The sequence below is a fragment of the Melospiza georgiana genome, chromosome 10, assembly GCF_028018845.1.
Source record: "Melospiza georgiana isolate bMelGeo1 chromosome 10, bMelGeo1.pri, whole genome shotgun sequence".
Classification (NCBI taxonomy): Eukaryota; Metazoa; Chordata; class Aves; order Passeriformes; family Passerellidae; genus Melospiza; species Melospiza georgiana.
This window is the reverse complement of record NC_080439.1, coordinates 24,017,187-24,033,789: the sequence shown is the minus strand read 5'-3', so window position 1 is coordinate 24,033,789 and position 16,603 is coordinate 24,017,187.

The window sequence follows — 16,603 nt, the reverse complement described above, 5'->3', positions numbered from 1 at the left end:
GTCTGGCCCAGCACAGGTAGCTGGCAGGACAGCTCAGCAAATGCTGTGCAGCTTTCCACACACAGGGGAGAAAATCTGACCTGCAGTTTGGAGCTGTGTCCTTCCCATGCACTGGTAGTGAGATAATTACCGGGTGACACACATCTGTAATGTGTGCCAGCTTCACTGCTGATGTAGCTGCACTTGAGCAGAGGAACAGCTGGAATGGATTTGGGCCAGTGTGGTTTTCACCCTGTGCATTTTGTAGCACAAAGACAGTGAATGCATCTGTGTGGCTGTGTCATCTCAAAGGTGCTCCAGGACCAGGCCCTCAGCAGACAGAGTGATGATGCCAGTGCAGGTGCAGCAGCTCATCCTGGCTCAGATTAGGAACCTTTAATTAAACATCCTCATGGAATGTTGCTGTTTCTTTGCTCAGCACTGCACAAACACCCAGTGCTGGATTTCTTCAAAATGCCAGACAACGCAAACCCATCTTCTTAAGATTAAAAATAGAGCTCTTAATCTGATTTAATTTCCTCAACCTGCTAGATGCCAGAGAGCATGACTACAAGGAGATGCAGAGACATGGGCTGTTAGAAATGACAGAACTCACCAGGACACTCAGTTCCTTTCCACAGGTGTTCAGTTGGTTGCTTGGTGTGTTTTCACAGTGCTGCTTTGCCTGTGATAGCTGTGTATTTTCACACCACATACATAATTTTGTGTTAGGAAGGACTTTCCCTCTGTGGCTAAAGTAGCAAAGCTTCCTTCCCCTGCCTCTATTGCAGCAGATGCCAGGGACATGGCTTTTTAAAGCATTTTAAATAGAAGTTGGTGGACTGGGGGACCCTGGAGCACACTTTCAAATCTTCCTTGCTGCCTCACAAAAGCTGAGCAGTTAGGTGCAATGACTCACTCACACTGACATTTTTGGGAGAGAATGATGCCTTTTATAATAACATTGATATTCCTCCATTGATGTCTCAACACTAGCTAATTTAGAAAAGAAACATGTAGTGCAAGGTTGAAAGGTCACAGGCCAGCCAAAGAACTCATGAGATCATGGGACCATGAAAGAGGCTTTGGCTTTAAAATAAAACACCCTTTTTTCTTTTTGTTTCTTTTTTTTTTTTTTTTTTTTTTTTTTTTTTAGGAAGAGAAAACTTTTCTGAAAGGCCAGGAATTTAATCTGAACTCTTCTTTCACATACTGTACAAATAAAAACTACAATGCAGAACTACTTGGGGGGGTTCAGTAGAGTTTATCTCCAGAGGTCACTTTAATCTATATTGAGTAGAGAAACAGAGGGCGAAGGAAGGACCCACATTCACTTTTAGAAAGCTGCCAGACCTGTCTTTAAGCTCTGATGTTACCACTGTCAAGCCAATAACCTTCTTAGATTATTCTCCCCACAGTCTAGTGGGGACTCTGCAGCATAGTGAGTGTGAAATTAAATTATGAAATATTGGATTATTTGTGGCTGTTGTGTTCTACTCCTTTTCCCAGTCTCCCCTATTTTTCCCCTGTCAGAGTTTAAAGGAAAAGATAAACCAGGAAAAGCTTACAATATAATAAACTTGCATCCATAGTGTTCTGGTGTGACTGATGTTTGCACCTTCAACAGACTTGATCACAGATTCAGGTTTGAGACTAAAATGAGGGCCAGATTTTGTGGCTTTGAATCCTTTCAATGACTGCCAGCTCACAAAGTATTCCTTTTTTTTCCTTTCCCTTCTGTTAGTTTGTTCCCAATATGAGGTGAATATAAAACTAATTACAGCCTGAGACTCTTGCAGTTTCAGTGAAATAAAAGCATCCTTTTCTCTATAAAGAAATTTGGAAATGTTAACATGGGTTATCAAAATGAGTTTGCAAAAACAGGAGAGGCCTAAAATACTGTGTTTCCTCTTCCTCCCAGTGCAGCAGCTAACAAATATTATTTGTTGATCCAATATATATAGTCCATATATCTTTAGTATGAGAATTTGTTATTAAACCAATTAGGCACAGAGTGCTTTCATAACTATAGCTGCTCAAAATGAAAAAGACAAAGTGGTTTCCTAATGGAACATGCAGTTGATAAGGGAAGAAATTATCCTTTCATGTTTTCAGATATTAAGAAAATAAAGACTAGCTCCTACAATGAAGCAGCATATATTATCCTTGCTGTCCTCCCAAACCTGCATAATCAAATGCTTAATTCCTCTGCTTTCTTGTTTCTATAACATTAACAAGGTCCATAAAGTCTGAGGTAACCAAGTCTAAGTCACCTGTAAAGTTCACTGAGCATTGAGAAGAATTTATCACCCTCCTAGAAACAGCAGGGATTTGCTCAGCCAGGGAAGGGCTTGTGCTGGATCCCAGCACATCCAGAGCTCTCTGCTCACAAGAATCCTGACCCAGTGTCACAAGGGAGAGCTTTCTGAAGTCTCTGTCTGCCTGTTCCTCCTGACTCCAGCCTGCTGGAACAGGAGACTCCCTCCTGACCTTGGCACAATGTCCTGGCTTGCAAGATGTGGCTGGGTGTGTGTATTCCATCCCCACCTGTCAGAGCTGGGGCAGTTCTCTGCTGTCCATGGGGCAGTTTTTCCTTTCTCTCTCCCCCAGCCAACCCTCCCTGCAGGAGATCTCTGCTGTCCATGGCCACTGAGTGTCCCTGCAGGGCTGAGCCAATCCCAGCTCCGCCCAGGGGAGGAGCCAAGCATTCCTGCCTGGATCCAATCTGAGCCTGGCACAGCACAGCAGCCTTTGCCCCCTGCACTGCCAGAGGAGCAGCTTTCTGCTGCCCTGCATGGCCAGAGGGAGCCCAGGCCCATCTGCAGCAGCCCTGGAGCTGCAGAGGAAAACTCCCCCCTTGTGCAGGATCCCTGCTGCAGCAGAGCCACAGCTGGGGCTGCAGGAGGGCTGAGCCCCATGGGATGGGGCTGGGACACCGCCCTGGCACACAGGGGGCAGGGACTGCTCTCACTCTGGCAGGGTTGGTTTGCATTACTGCATCTTTATTTTATTTCTATTTTCTTCCCTAATAAAGTGCATTTATTCCTATTCCCATGTCTTTGCCTGAGAGCCCTTTAATTTCAAAATTATAAAAAATTGATGGGAGGGGGTTTACATTCTCCATTTCAGGGGAGGCACTTGCCTTCATTAGCAGACACCTGTCTTTTCAAACCCAGACACACAAGAATCTCATGAGGAACTTGCCTGTAAGAAAGGTGAGACCTGCCTGGCCCTGTGACACCCTGGGCTCATACAGGCTGCAGCTCCAACATCCCTGGCACCAGCCTGAGAGCTCAGCTTCAATCACCAGTGCCAGTATCAGAATTTAGAGCTGTTCATTTAAAAGCTGCTCCCATGACCTCAAGGCACACAAAAGCTGACCCAGCAGTGGCTGCCATGGGTTTGATGGGTCACAAGGCAGAAACACCATGCAGTTTGTCCACAAGGGTCTTCTTGGGCATGGAGGCACAGCAGTGTCTGTAAATCCTTATAAATTATACCAGTATGCTATCTAACCTTCTTACATAGGCTTGGACAATTTCCTCCCTCCTCCCATTGCTCATTTTCCACAACTCACAAATGTCTGTTTCACACAAACAAGAAAAATGAGCTGGCAAACACCCTGCCCATAACTCAATTTTAAGGCAGAGAAATACAATTTTCCCCAAATCTTTCCTTCCTAATGTTTTGTGAAATGAACTGTTCAAAGCTATCTATTGAAAAGAAGATGAAAATCCTTCCCTTCAAAAAAGAAGCATAATGAATGTACTCTTCACTCTTCAAGAGCTGCAGCACAGCCTGCCAGAGAAAGTCCTCTTTTTCTCCATTTATGGGGTTTAAGTGTTCTGTTCTTATGGATTTGAAAGTTTTGATGTCATCTTTTTAATCACTGGTTGTGTACGAAAAACAAAACTTGACATAGCCAAATGCAGAGGTAAAACTGCAAAATTCTCTTTGTCAGCAGGGGTGACTGAACCTCTTTGCTCAAACTTAACATCAATGGGAATGTCACATTGCTGTTTATCCCAGATATCATTTTTGGCTGGAGAGATGCTGAGGCACAGGGGATGGAAGCTCAGAGGGTCAGCGTGGGAGCTCTGTTGTGTGCTCTCCTTACAGAGCCACTCATGGCCATGGCCAGAGCCAGCCCTGGGCTCTGACCCCAGACTCTCAATTTCCTTCTGTGGGTGTCTTTTGTATTTGCAGAGACCCCATGGCAGGGAGGAATGATGAATCTGAATCAGGAGCTCACCTCAGAACTTGCTGTGCAGGAGTTGTAGCCATAGCTCTGACTCAATGGTTCATCAATTTATTTGATTGACAGGGTTGGTGGAAGGTCTTAAGAGCTCTCCTGAGAATCAAAATCAAAAGAAAATCCATATGTGAGGGTGTTTATATCTTTCTAAAGCTTCTCTTATTTGGGAACTAAGCTCATCTACTTTTAATTTCATATAATGAGAAAGTATGGACTTACCTTAGTAAGAACATGGCAAATATTAATTAAGTACTAGCAAGTAAAAAGAATTTCAGTAGCTACCAGGGAGGATAAGTCTGAGAGATTGGGGTTTAGACTATATGAGGCTAAAAAAAAATAATAATAACCAGAAAGCATGAGAATTAAAAGAAGTGCTTGTTAATTAGAGAATATTGAAAGCAGTGGGATATTAAAAAATTTCCACTTTTCACCTGTGACTGTGGAGACAACTCCTGCCTGGAATTAAGTCTCTGGTGTTTCTGTGCATGGTGCTGTTAGAGTGGGGTATCACATCATCACTGTTAGATCACTTATTTATTGACACGGAAGCATCAGATGGTGCCTTAATGTGCCCTTCTCCCCTAAATCCTGTGCTGGTTTTGGGCTGACCTCATGAAGCTGAAATACCCATTTCTAAGAAACTCTCACATGGAAAAAAGTCCAAATTCTGCCATTGCTGCTCCTGCGCTGGCAGAGTTTCAGGGGGACACCTGCCTGGCTTTCTGTACCCGTGGCTCCCTCCCAGCTGAGCTAAATCAGCTCGATCAGCTGGGGACCTGCATCACATTTCTGCTCTCAGAGTGAAACCTGCTGTATTGGGAGGACAGAGACAAGTAAACTATAAATAAAACTGCATAAGGGCTTTACAAATCAGTGCTTTAAAAACTTAACTTTTCATCAATCTAACTGCTGCTCTGCTCTCTGTGATGCCACTTTATCTCAGCAGAGACACAGGCAGCCTGTATTCTTTTAACCTCAGCAGGCTGTCACTGGTCTTTGATATAGCAGCTGTCTCATAGCTACCACTTGATTTCAATTAAACCAGGCTATATTTAGGGTGAAAATAGGGCTATTTTAAACTGCCATACCTGCCAACTTTTATTCATTCTCAGCAGTAGTTATTTTATTTGATGTACCTGGTTTTAAGCTGCGCCATCCATAAAATTAAAAAGATACCCGAAACTGTGATGTATTTCACATTCACAACACCAAAAATCTATCATTAAAAGCAGCAGTTCTCCAGAGAAGAACACACTTTAAGGTGATAAATAACAAAATGCTCTCTACATACAGGCAGGGACGCTAGCACAGCCTTGCTGTGGTGAGATGATACAAATGATTCTCTGGTGCCAAGGAGAACTGAACTGAAAAATGTGTTTATTTTTCACTGATCACAGGGGTCTGTTGCTAACACAGAGAGACTTGGTGTGTGGAACATCAGCAGGGCACTTTTGTGTGGTGGTCCAACATAAAATGCTTGTTTTAGGGACAGATTATATGATTTGGGATTGAAGAGTTCTGTATCCTCACAATCTCATTTCAGTCATTCCTTTCCTCCTCCTCTGTCAATATCACATGTGTTTTGTCAGCAGAAAACAGGGGAAAACCCCATTAACAGAGATCTCAACCCTTGTTCCCTTTGTGGTGGGGAGCACTGTATTGAAATATCCTAAAATACTGGAGTGCTTAGGTGAGTGTGATGCCATAAAATCTGTGCCTTGCACAGACACCCTGGGGCACTGCCCTGGCACTGGGAGTGCCCCTCTGACAAAATGTGTGAGCAGCCCTTGTCTTTAGATAATGCAATTACCTGCATGAAGAGATGGGGCACAGTTTTAAATGAACAAGAAAGAAAATCTTCTTTGAGTCATCCAAAATTTAATAGGCTACGAACACGGCTAAAGCAAAAGATAACTCTCTCATGCAAAAGCCTTCTCATAAACAGGCTGTAATTACACTTGTGCTGCTGTTTGGTTGATGGCACAGGCTTTATTAAGTGCAAGAGCTGTTTTTCTGCAAGGAAGCTTACTGGAGAGTGGATTAAAACAAGCATGATCACATCCTGACATGCATAAAATGCTGATTGTCTCACTTGCCCTAGATGCCAAGTGCTTACTCTTGCAAGGTATTTGGAGCTGTCAACGCCAGCTGAACTCAGTGAGGCACAGAGGTGCTCAGCACATCTTAAAAAACCTCTTGGCATGGAGAGCAGGCCTCAGACACACTCCATGTTTGCCAATAAAACATACCAGGGGAGTGATGGCAATTACAGAGCAGCTATTTGTGTGAGCGTTACTGGAACTCCATCCCCTCCTTCAGAGAGAGGACGAGACCAAAGGGGGATGCAGAAGGGCTCCAGCTTTGGCTCACAGGCTGGAAACCTGCCTGACCCTGCCTGACAGAATAAATAAAGTGAACCTGTGACTTGTTGCATGCAAATCCAACATGAAAACAAGACTGGTTAAAGGGCCAGATGGAGGCACCCTGAGAATGCCAGACTGGTTACACCTCAAAGCTCTGCAGTGCATTGTGCTGCAGCCTTCAGCTGGGGCTGGTTGGGGGCATTCATCACCTCCTGCAGCTGGGGCATAAAAGGGACAGGGCACACTCACTGGGGCATCGGGACAGTATTCAACATTCTGCTTTAACACTGGTGTAGGGGATACAGTGTGGGTAAATGAAGGTGGTACAGAATGTAATCTTATCCCCTAAAGAGTTGTAGCTGAACCAATTACTAAATATTGGGAGCAGGCCTGATGTTAACAGGCCACACCTGTAGCAAATCAGAAGAGTGGTATAAAAGAGTGGATTGGTGGGATCTGGAGTTAGATAGCTGCTGTGAGGACAAGGAAGAGTTAGTGCTTAGAGGTGCTGCCCACGAGAAACATCAAGAAGGTATGAAACTGGCAATATGGAACCCTTGCAATATAAGACAACACACTGGTATTCCAAGCAAGGCCCTAAACTCTGCCTTGTTCACTTTAATTTCACCAAGCTAAGCTATGAATACAGAGCAGAATTTTTATTGTGCTTTTTTAATCGGCAAGATGGTATCAGAGCACATCAAAGCATCATGGAATTTATGTCCACAAAAAAGATACCAAATGCCAATCCGTGCTGCCTTTTTTTTTAACTAGTAAAAACAAATAAACAACTCAAAAGTTGAGCTTTCCTCTCCTTATTATTCTATATAATGGATCATTTTGGCTGAAACTTACAAGAAAAAAAAACAAAAACAAACAAACCAAACTAAAAAACCACCACAAGTATTTCCTGACCTGGGAAGGAAAATACCCTGGCTGGAAAATGAACCTAATGGTTCTCCTTTGCAATGAAAATGATAAGAAATTGGTAAGGAAAGAATCCTACAGTGAGAAGCATGGGGCAACCATCATAAATCCCCAAGGCTGTTACAGAGTGAGGTTAGTGCTAAGTGTGTGAGTGGAGAGGGAATTCCTCAAAGCAGAGAAGGATCTTCATTACCTGAGAGATGCAGGAGTAACAAAAACCTCTGAATGGCAGAGATTCAGATGAGATGAGATTCTTCTTTTTTTAACCACCAGGGGAGTAGGTATCAGAGCAGCCTGTTCAGGGATATGTTAAAATTTCCATTTCTTGAAATCTTAGAATCCCCAGCAGACACACAACTAAAAATACATTGGTTCCAACAAATGCTGGGGTTCAGTGCCAGAATGTTCCAGTGCAGTGGCCAGAGCTGTGTGGGATGGGGGCTGCAGAATTCCTCCTGCCCCCAAACATTCCTCTCCATGCCGTGAACACACTGAGCTACCATGACTGTCTTGTCAACTGCATGAGATGTTTTGTTCTGAAACCCATGGCTATTGCTTTCTGGGTAGTCAGAGGGCTTTTAACCCTTTTTCACCTTTTAGTGTGCACACCAGAGCTCTCCTTTCCCTGGGAGTGATGCCATGGCAGTGGCTGATCCAACAAGAGCAGGCTGCAGCAGAAATTGCTTTCAGAACAGTTCTAATGAGCAGGAGTTCAGGATGTGCTTAAACTGGGTACTCAGAACCCACTGGCTTCCCAAAATTTTGTCCATGGTTCTGACAGACACACAGCAGTTATTCTGCAAAACCTCCTGGCACCCCACAGCTCCTTCTTCTGTAACAAGAGCAGAAGAGCAAAGGCTTGCAATCTGTTTTTCTGTTTGATTACCATAATTTCTGCCTCTTCTGGCTTCCTTTTGCTGGAGCTTAGCACCATCTCTTATATTTTACCTTTTCTTGGCAGTGTTTACAGATTCTTCACCTTTTGTTCTAATTCAGAACCATTCCTGATGTCTTAGAGCTTGTGTGGTTTTTAACTGCATGCCTAAAATACATCTTTAGTTCCTTGCTGGATTTTCAGCATTCTTGGGCTCCAAGGCCTTCATGCTTCTCTAACCACTCCTTATCAATTTATTCCACCTCTGATTCCCCGTGCCAGTTGCCAATTTCTTCCCGTTGTTCTTTATTGTGAAGCTGACAAGGAGCACAGCAAAACTGACACAGCAAGGCACAGAAATGCTGCGGGAGCGGCTCAGAATTGACAAGCGACATCCAGAACAAGTGGCAGTGACCAGGTTTGCTCCCTGAGATCTGATTTCACATTCAGCATTCCCTGAGATGAAATAGGAAAAAAGAGGTGTTTTGGTTTTACTGTGATCTCTGATTTAGAAATATGACAAGTTTAGGCCCATTGCTCAGAGGAACCTCAGTTTGGCTGGGGTTATTTGATAGACATTAGGCTGGCACTTATTTCCTAAAGCTAAAGCAACAGATAGATGACTGGGGGGGAAGGAGAGGACTTCCAGGAAGGCCAGTGGGTCTGAGAGAATCTGAATGTGATAATGGGGAGGAACCAGGCAGAGATTCAGATTCAGATGAGATGAATTCTTCTTTTTTTAACCACTAGGGCAGTAGATGTGAGAGCAGATGAGTATTGCTGGCCCGTTGAAGGCTCATCAGTGCATCAGGGAAGGTGTGAGGCTGTGGCCCCAAGTCTCCACTGGGCACAGGAACCTGAGCATGGAGGCAGCTCAGGGCCCTGTGTGCTCTACCTGCCTGGGGACACCAGGACAAAGGCACAGAGGACCTGTTTCAGTCACTGCACATAAACAGCAGCCACCCACTGTAAGCACTGCCTTTCTTCTTCTCTACTCCAGCCCAGCTTCCACAGCAGCCTGACCTTAAATCTCAATTCACTCCCAAATCCCAGGGGAGAGGGAGCTCTGTTAGATCTCCTGGAGATGGGTCATTAAATTAACATTTTTGTCTCATTAGCTTTTGAAAGCAGCAGTTACAGCACGAGGGACCTGGCCTGGTGATATACCTACACATGCACAGCATGTTTCTACTAAACCCATTAGACCACATCTGCCCAGAGCACATCCTTGTGGCCAGAACCCATAGTATTAATCTCTGCTGTGTCCTACATCCAAAATCTAATTTTACACTTGCTGTACTGGGAGATGCTGCATGAATAAAGGGATATGTCATCCTCCTTCCTTTTGCAGATGGAGCCACTCTGGGTCCCAGTCCTGTGCTGCAGCAATCACAGTCATTGTGACAGTGACATGGGGACACAGAGGACACCAGGGGCCCAAGAGAAATGGTGGGAGCAAGGATGGATGGGGCTCTGGCACAGTGGAAGGGACCCTGCCCATGGCAGAGAGCTTAGAAGTAAATGATCTCTAAGGTCCCTTCAAGTCACACTGTGATTCTGAGAAACTGTGCAGAATAAATGTGCAGAATACACCATTCTGGACGGATCTGGTGGAAAAAAGACAAAGCTACCTCACTCTGCTGATGTTTCTATACAGTTCCAAAATTTGATTAACACATCTAATAGGACAGACAGTACCTAGCAGCTGTCAGTAATTATTTAGCCTCTGGCTGGCTTGCTTATCCTGAAAAGATTAAAGAAGCTGCAAATGTACTTCACAGCAGAGACAAGAACTAAACAAGATTATTAGCCTTTATGAGAATGAACAGCAATAAAATGACATGGCAGGGCTTAATGCTATTTCTTCAACAAGAAGTCACTATTCTTTATAAGCTGAATATTTCACAAATGCCAAGATCATGTATATTGGGAAGAGCAGTGGGAAGTGGATCACAGATCCATTCCCTAGGCACAGGTACTGTGTGGGATGCAGTCTGTGAGGGCAGGAATGCCCCAGGATGGAGAAATGCCATCCACAGGAGATGTCAGGTTCTAAGATGATGGCACAGAGAACAGGAGCTTTTCTCAGGAACCAATATCCCCTGGGTTGTCTCATGTATATCTGTCATTAATCTGATGGTGACATTTGGGGCTGCCTCATTTTCCTGCTGCTCTGATTGTCAGGATTGCCCTCAGCACCATTCTACTTCTCAAGCTTGCTGCAGGCTGAATCCCAAAATTTTGGGCAAGGCACTGGGGAATCTCAGGAGTCTCAAGCTGCATCAAAGGAAACAGGAAAAAGTTTTTCACAGAAAGAGGGATAAAGTCCTGGAATGGCTGCCCAGGGAGGTGGTGCAGTCCCCATCCCTGGGTGTGTTTAACACAGCCTGGATGTGGCACTGGGGGCCAGGGCTGAGTTGAGCTGTTGGGGCTGGGTTGGACTCGATCTTGGAGAGCTCTCCCAACCTGGTCATTCTGTGATTATGTGAATCTGTGAGTATTGTATTTCCCTGACAGCCAGGAGAAGTCAGAGCAGAGAAATGGAAATGGATGGAGAGCAAACAGCAGGGAATCCAAGTGATTTAATGGATATCTGGCTCTGCCAGGCAGTACCACACTAAAGGTTAAACCCGGTTTTAAGTGAGGCTCTACACATTTAAAGCACCTCGCTCTACTTAAAGCTTGTTACAGCAATCTACAAAGTCAGTGGATTGCCTTTTGATTACATCTAGGAGACTGCAAACATCCCAGAGATGGGGTCTTTCCTCCTCCAAGTATTTGCTCAGCGTGCAGGACCAGCAGTGTCTTTGTCAGGCACTCAGGACCATAATGAAATACAAACAGCAGCTACCAGGAGGCAGCTGCTCAGTGCCACTGTTACCTTGGGCAAGGATAATGCTCTGCATTAACTGAGAAGTGACATTGAAAACAGCTGAATTAACCCAGCATTAGGGGTGTGTGTTCCATACTGTGCTGTGCTTCGAGGAATTTGTGAGCTAAACACATTTCTCTGTCACCTACTCATGAAATTTTGACGTCAGAGTACAAGAGAATTAAATATTAACTGATTCCTCAGAGATTTGGAGATGATTGCTTTCTAAATAGGCTTAAGACCTCACAGTTAAAAATTATAGCTGAAATTTTTAAACTCAGGAAGGAACTTCAAGTTACAGTAAATAAGCAGAAGATCAGAGCTGATATTGGAATAGTTTTCCTTGCTCCTGGTCATCCTCTTTTCATTGTTTCCCTCTTGCAGACACAGTGACTGGGGGCAGGCAGGGGGGTATAACATGTGGAACCTTAGGAAGTGTAGTCTAGCATTAATTAGCATCCACTTTAGATAAAGTTAATGGCCAACATAGCTGTCCTTTGACTAAATTAAACTTGAAATTAGAGTCTTAATTATCAAAGGAAGAGTTTAAAGAGTATCTGAGAGTTTTTCTTATTTTTTTCGCCTCGAATTCTGATTAAAACCTAAATCAATAACCAGGTATAGCACAAGACTGTGTTTTAATTTTGCTTTTTGGCTTTTTAAAAAATCTTTTACATGGAGCAAAGTTAAATGCACTGATTTTCCTTTAAGTTTAAATCTGACAAGGAAATACGTGCTAGCTGTGTTTAGCAAAGCAATGTCTTATTTGTGGAATACTAATTAAGAAGCTCCAACCCAAAACAATTCTCTCCCCTCTGTTTAAATGGAAGGCTGGTGCATATCGAACTCTGTCATCAGCTATTATTCAAATTGAAATAGGTCAGGTCCCAGAACACCTGGAAATTAGCCTGGAAATTCCCTCAATTAATGAAACCCTGCCTGCCTGAATTCATGCTGCCTTACCCATAACACTTGGACAATCATAGCTGTAGCATGTAAAATTAATCTCGTTCTGTTACTTGCTGTGGAAGGGCATTTTGATTGGGCTCTGACCCCTGAGAGAAAGGTTAATACTTGTTCACTCTCCTGCACGCTCTGCTCAGCACATACCCAGCTCCTGCATCCAGCTCCCTGGAGCTGCCAGGGCACGGAAACACAGGAACACAGAACCCACAGTTGCCCCCAATGCATGTTTTCAAAGCAAAATAATACCCTGGTTTGATGAGACCCCAGGGTACAGCAGCACTTTATTTTCTTATACTCTAATATACAGAATATTTAATATTTCATTTACCTTAAAATATTTCATTTACCGTATTCTTTTTCATATATACATATATTCTTATTCATGTATACAGAATTTTTCATATTTCATTTACCCTAAAAATTATTCTTTTTCAAAAATTCCTTCAGTTACTTAAAATGATGTGGTGGTTTTAGTTTGAAACAGGGTAGAAACACTGATTTTGTGTAGTGGTTTTGGTTTGTTAATTTGAGATTTTGTTAATTTTGAGGTTTCTTGGGTGGTGTATTAATGAGTGTGGTGGGGTTTAGTGTTGGTTAATCACTAGTGTACTTTTTTTTGTTATGAGGTAGGATTAGGAGAAAGTAAAGTAGGTTTAAGATTTTAATAGGGTATTAAGAAAAAAATATTAATAGTAATTAAAAGAAAGAGCAATGAAAATTAGGATAAAACTTTTCGAATATTTTTCTTCTCTTTACAACAACTAAAAGTTGTTCTCTCTTGTTCTTCCCTTTCTGCACACAGGGTTTGTCCTGGAGCACCTCCCTGTGCTGCAGGTGCCAATGCCCCTGGCATTTACAGGCAATTCCACCCAACCAGGTATTTACCTGTCCTGGAGTTTGCTTCAGGCTTCCCACAAGGCTGAATTTGCTGTGCTGGGTGTGAGGAGCTGGGCGCTGACTCTGTTTGTAACCAGCTCTGACCCTGTCACAGATCCGTGCTCTGGAAACCGAGAATGAACTCAATGATTGCTCTTCATTCAACCCAATGTGCCAGCTTCAACAATAATGTCATTGTCACAGAGATTCCAAACAAACACAGCAGGCACAATGCAAGCAGCTGAAGTTCAGGGGTGGATTGAGTTCAGCTTGTGCGTAACACCAAGTCCTGGTCTTGGTTTTGATGGTGTGGTCTTCAGCCACATGGAAGAAAATGCTCATTTGCACTCACTGCCTATGTCCTCATCCCAAGCTAGGGTAAAATATAATAATATGTAAACAAAGTACAGGGGCAGGGGAGGATTTGGTTGAAGTACTGGGCTAGGATGAGAGAAATCCACCTTTCCCTCAGCCTGCACAGGGTGTGCTGTCCCACCAGGCAGGGAAGTGCTCAGCTCTGCCTCAGCCTCCCTGTCCTGTCCCGAGGCCTTGGCTCTTCATCATCTCCCTTCAATATTATCCCTCATGGCTCTGCCATGGTCTTCAAGGGGACTTTGGCCAAGGCTTTCTGCCTGCTGCTCTCCCAAACCTCCCACCATGCCCCTTCCCGTGACCTTACCTGTCTCAGACATCTTTTCATTAAAAGTCTTCCTTAGGGTTTTTCCTCCTGAGAAGCTGGGAGGCCTCAGGAACAAAATGTAAACAATGGTTATCTGCTGCTGTGGAATGCAACAGGTGCATCTGGGATTGGTCTCATGTGGTTGTTTCTAATTAATGGCCAATCACAGTCAGCTGGCTCAGACTGTCTGAGACACAGACCTTTGTTGATGCATTCTTTTAGATTCTTAGCCTGGCCTTCTGATGAGAACTTTTTCTTTTTCTATTCTTATAGTGTAGTTTTAATGTAAGATGTATCTTAGAATAATAAATCAATCATTCTGAAACATGGAGTCAGATCTCTTCCCCCATCCTAAGACCCCTGTGACCACCATCACACTTACCCCTTCTGCTCCCAAAGTTCCACACTGCAGATCCTGCCTCTGTCCTTGTGCTGGCAGACTCCTTCATCCAACACAGCCTGGAAATGGAATTTTTTACCCTCAGGCCCTATTTCAGTCATGTTCTGCCAAAATCTGGTGCTGAAGATAACTGCTGCAGAAATTTATCAAAGTGCTCAGTCTTCAAGGAAGACTCAGTTCTCCTCACAAGAAAAACTTGTCCTTTCCTTTCTTTTCTAAATTTTTGAAATCCTTTATTTTATCTAAGTGAACTTAGATTAAAAATGAGTATATATATATATATATGGATATGAATATATATATTCATATATATATTCATATATATTCATATATATATTTTTTTCATATATATTCATATATATATTCATACATATATATATGTAAGTATAATGGCCCTAAGGGACCCATCGGACATGAGCTGAGAGCAAACCTTGAAGGATTTAAGATGTTTCTGCTGGTCAGGACCCAGCTAAAACAAAGTGTACTCACCTGGCATCAAACAAGTGGGTTTTAAGTCACCTTCACTGACCAGAGGTGCCCCTAAATCTCATTAATGGGGTAGTCAAATTAGCGATGAAGTTAAAAGAGCATGTCTAATTTACATGCATAATTACATCAACCATATACCAAATTATGGCCTGAAGCTGTGCCCTTGCAGAAGCAAGAAGAGGATGGGGCAGGACTGCAGAATAACTCCTGCAGAGTAACAGGCAGTTCCAAACTCAGATCAACCTGATGGCCAGAGGCCCTGATTTGGAGCACAACGCCTGGTCATGGCAATGAAAACTTGGGCTCTGATCTGGCAGGGCTCACAGCCAAGGTCCCTGCCCTGGGTTGCTCCATGTGCACAGTGCTCACCCTCGTGCTCTGTGCCACATCACCACTGCTGCAAGGAGAGCTGATCCCAGGCACTGCTATTTCCAGACAGGCTGTGCCAGAATAGCAAAAATCCAAGAGTTTAAGAAATGTAGAGCGTTTTGCTTAGGAACTGTCACTCACTTGAGGCTCACCCTGCCCTGTTCAGCTGCTGTTCCCATCTGTACCCTCTGTTTGCTTTTCTGTTCCAATTCTGAAACTGAATTGGTAAGCAGAAAATTTTAGTTACTGAATAAACTACTGCCAAAAATCTCTGAAGAATACACTGAAAAGGAATGAGGCTGCTGTGTGATAGGCAAAGAACATCTTCCATCCAGAGAAACTCGGGCAGAGACAGACCCTGAGCATCACGTTTGTCCCACAGGAGGTGGGAGCTGCCCCTGTCCAGACATTGAATTGTGCCATTTTTAAGAACAATCTCTGAGTGCCTGATGGGATCAGCTGTCCTGGATTCTCTGGCACAGAGCAGCTGCTCCCACTGTAGCTGGCACTGAGGGTCTGACACTGTCACCATGAGTTCCACAGAACACACACTCTGTGTGTGAGACTGTCCTGCAAGGGCAGCATTCCTCATGGCTCAGATTGCTCAGACTGTGTTTTCACTTACTTCACTGAGATGCCTGAAATTGCCTTATTAGGAGCATTCAGCTTATCAGTTAAATGGATTTTTGAGTAGCTCTTCATCATCTCCCTTCAATATTGTCAGGTTTTGAGGGAAGATGTTTATAAGCCATTATACAGAGATGTCTTTTATGTGCGATAAAGAGCTCTTTCTCCAAGATCTCTACACTCACACTCCAACATATAATCAGCTTTTACAGCTATAGTAAAGTCTTCAGAACAGGTGGTTGGTTTCTACAGTGGGAATCCCTGGTATATCCCTTAATTACACCGTTGCTCAACATGAGACTATAGGAATACATTTAATATAATACATACAACATTTTATCATGAAAACTGCAATTACTTTCAATAGAACAACAGTTTCCAGCCAGAAAAGCTGACCTGACTGTTCTTCTCCTGGCAATTGCTGAAACCAGCACATGCTGAAACCAGCACTTACACGCTGCAATACAGAAGAGAATCTCTTCTCCAAGAGGACAAATTCTAAAAACGAATGCTTGTACTGTAAATAGCTTTAAATGCCATAGGACCTGTGTGTAAATGAGACTATGCCCATTTACACCAGGCCTCTAAGTAGCCTACAACCCCGTCCAGCTCCAGGATTAATTGCTGGGGCTTTGTTAGTGAATGGTTCTTTGTTAGCTCTCTCAGCAGGCGTCTGCCTCTCTGGAGGATCGCCTCACATGAACCTGATACACCAAGAGCTGGGGCATATCCTGTGCTCTCCCTGCATGGCAAAACACAAGTTTTAATTGTCTCTTCTTATTATATCTCCAAATACACTTCCTTTGTGCTTGTGGAGAACGGAGCAGGAGTGACAGCAGTTTAGTGGCAGCGAGCCTTTTCCTAATCTTTGCAATCAGATCTTTGGGGCTTTGCTACATCACACACAGCAATCACTTCACTCAAGTG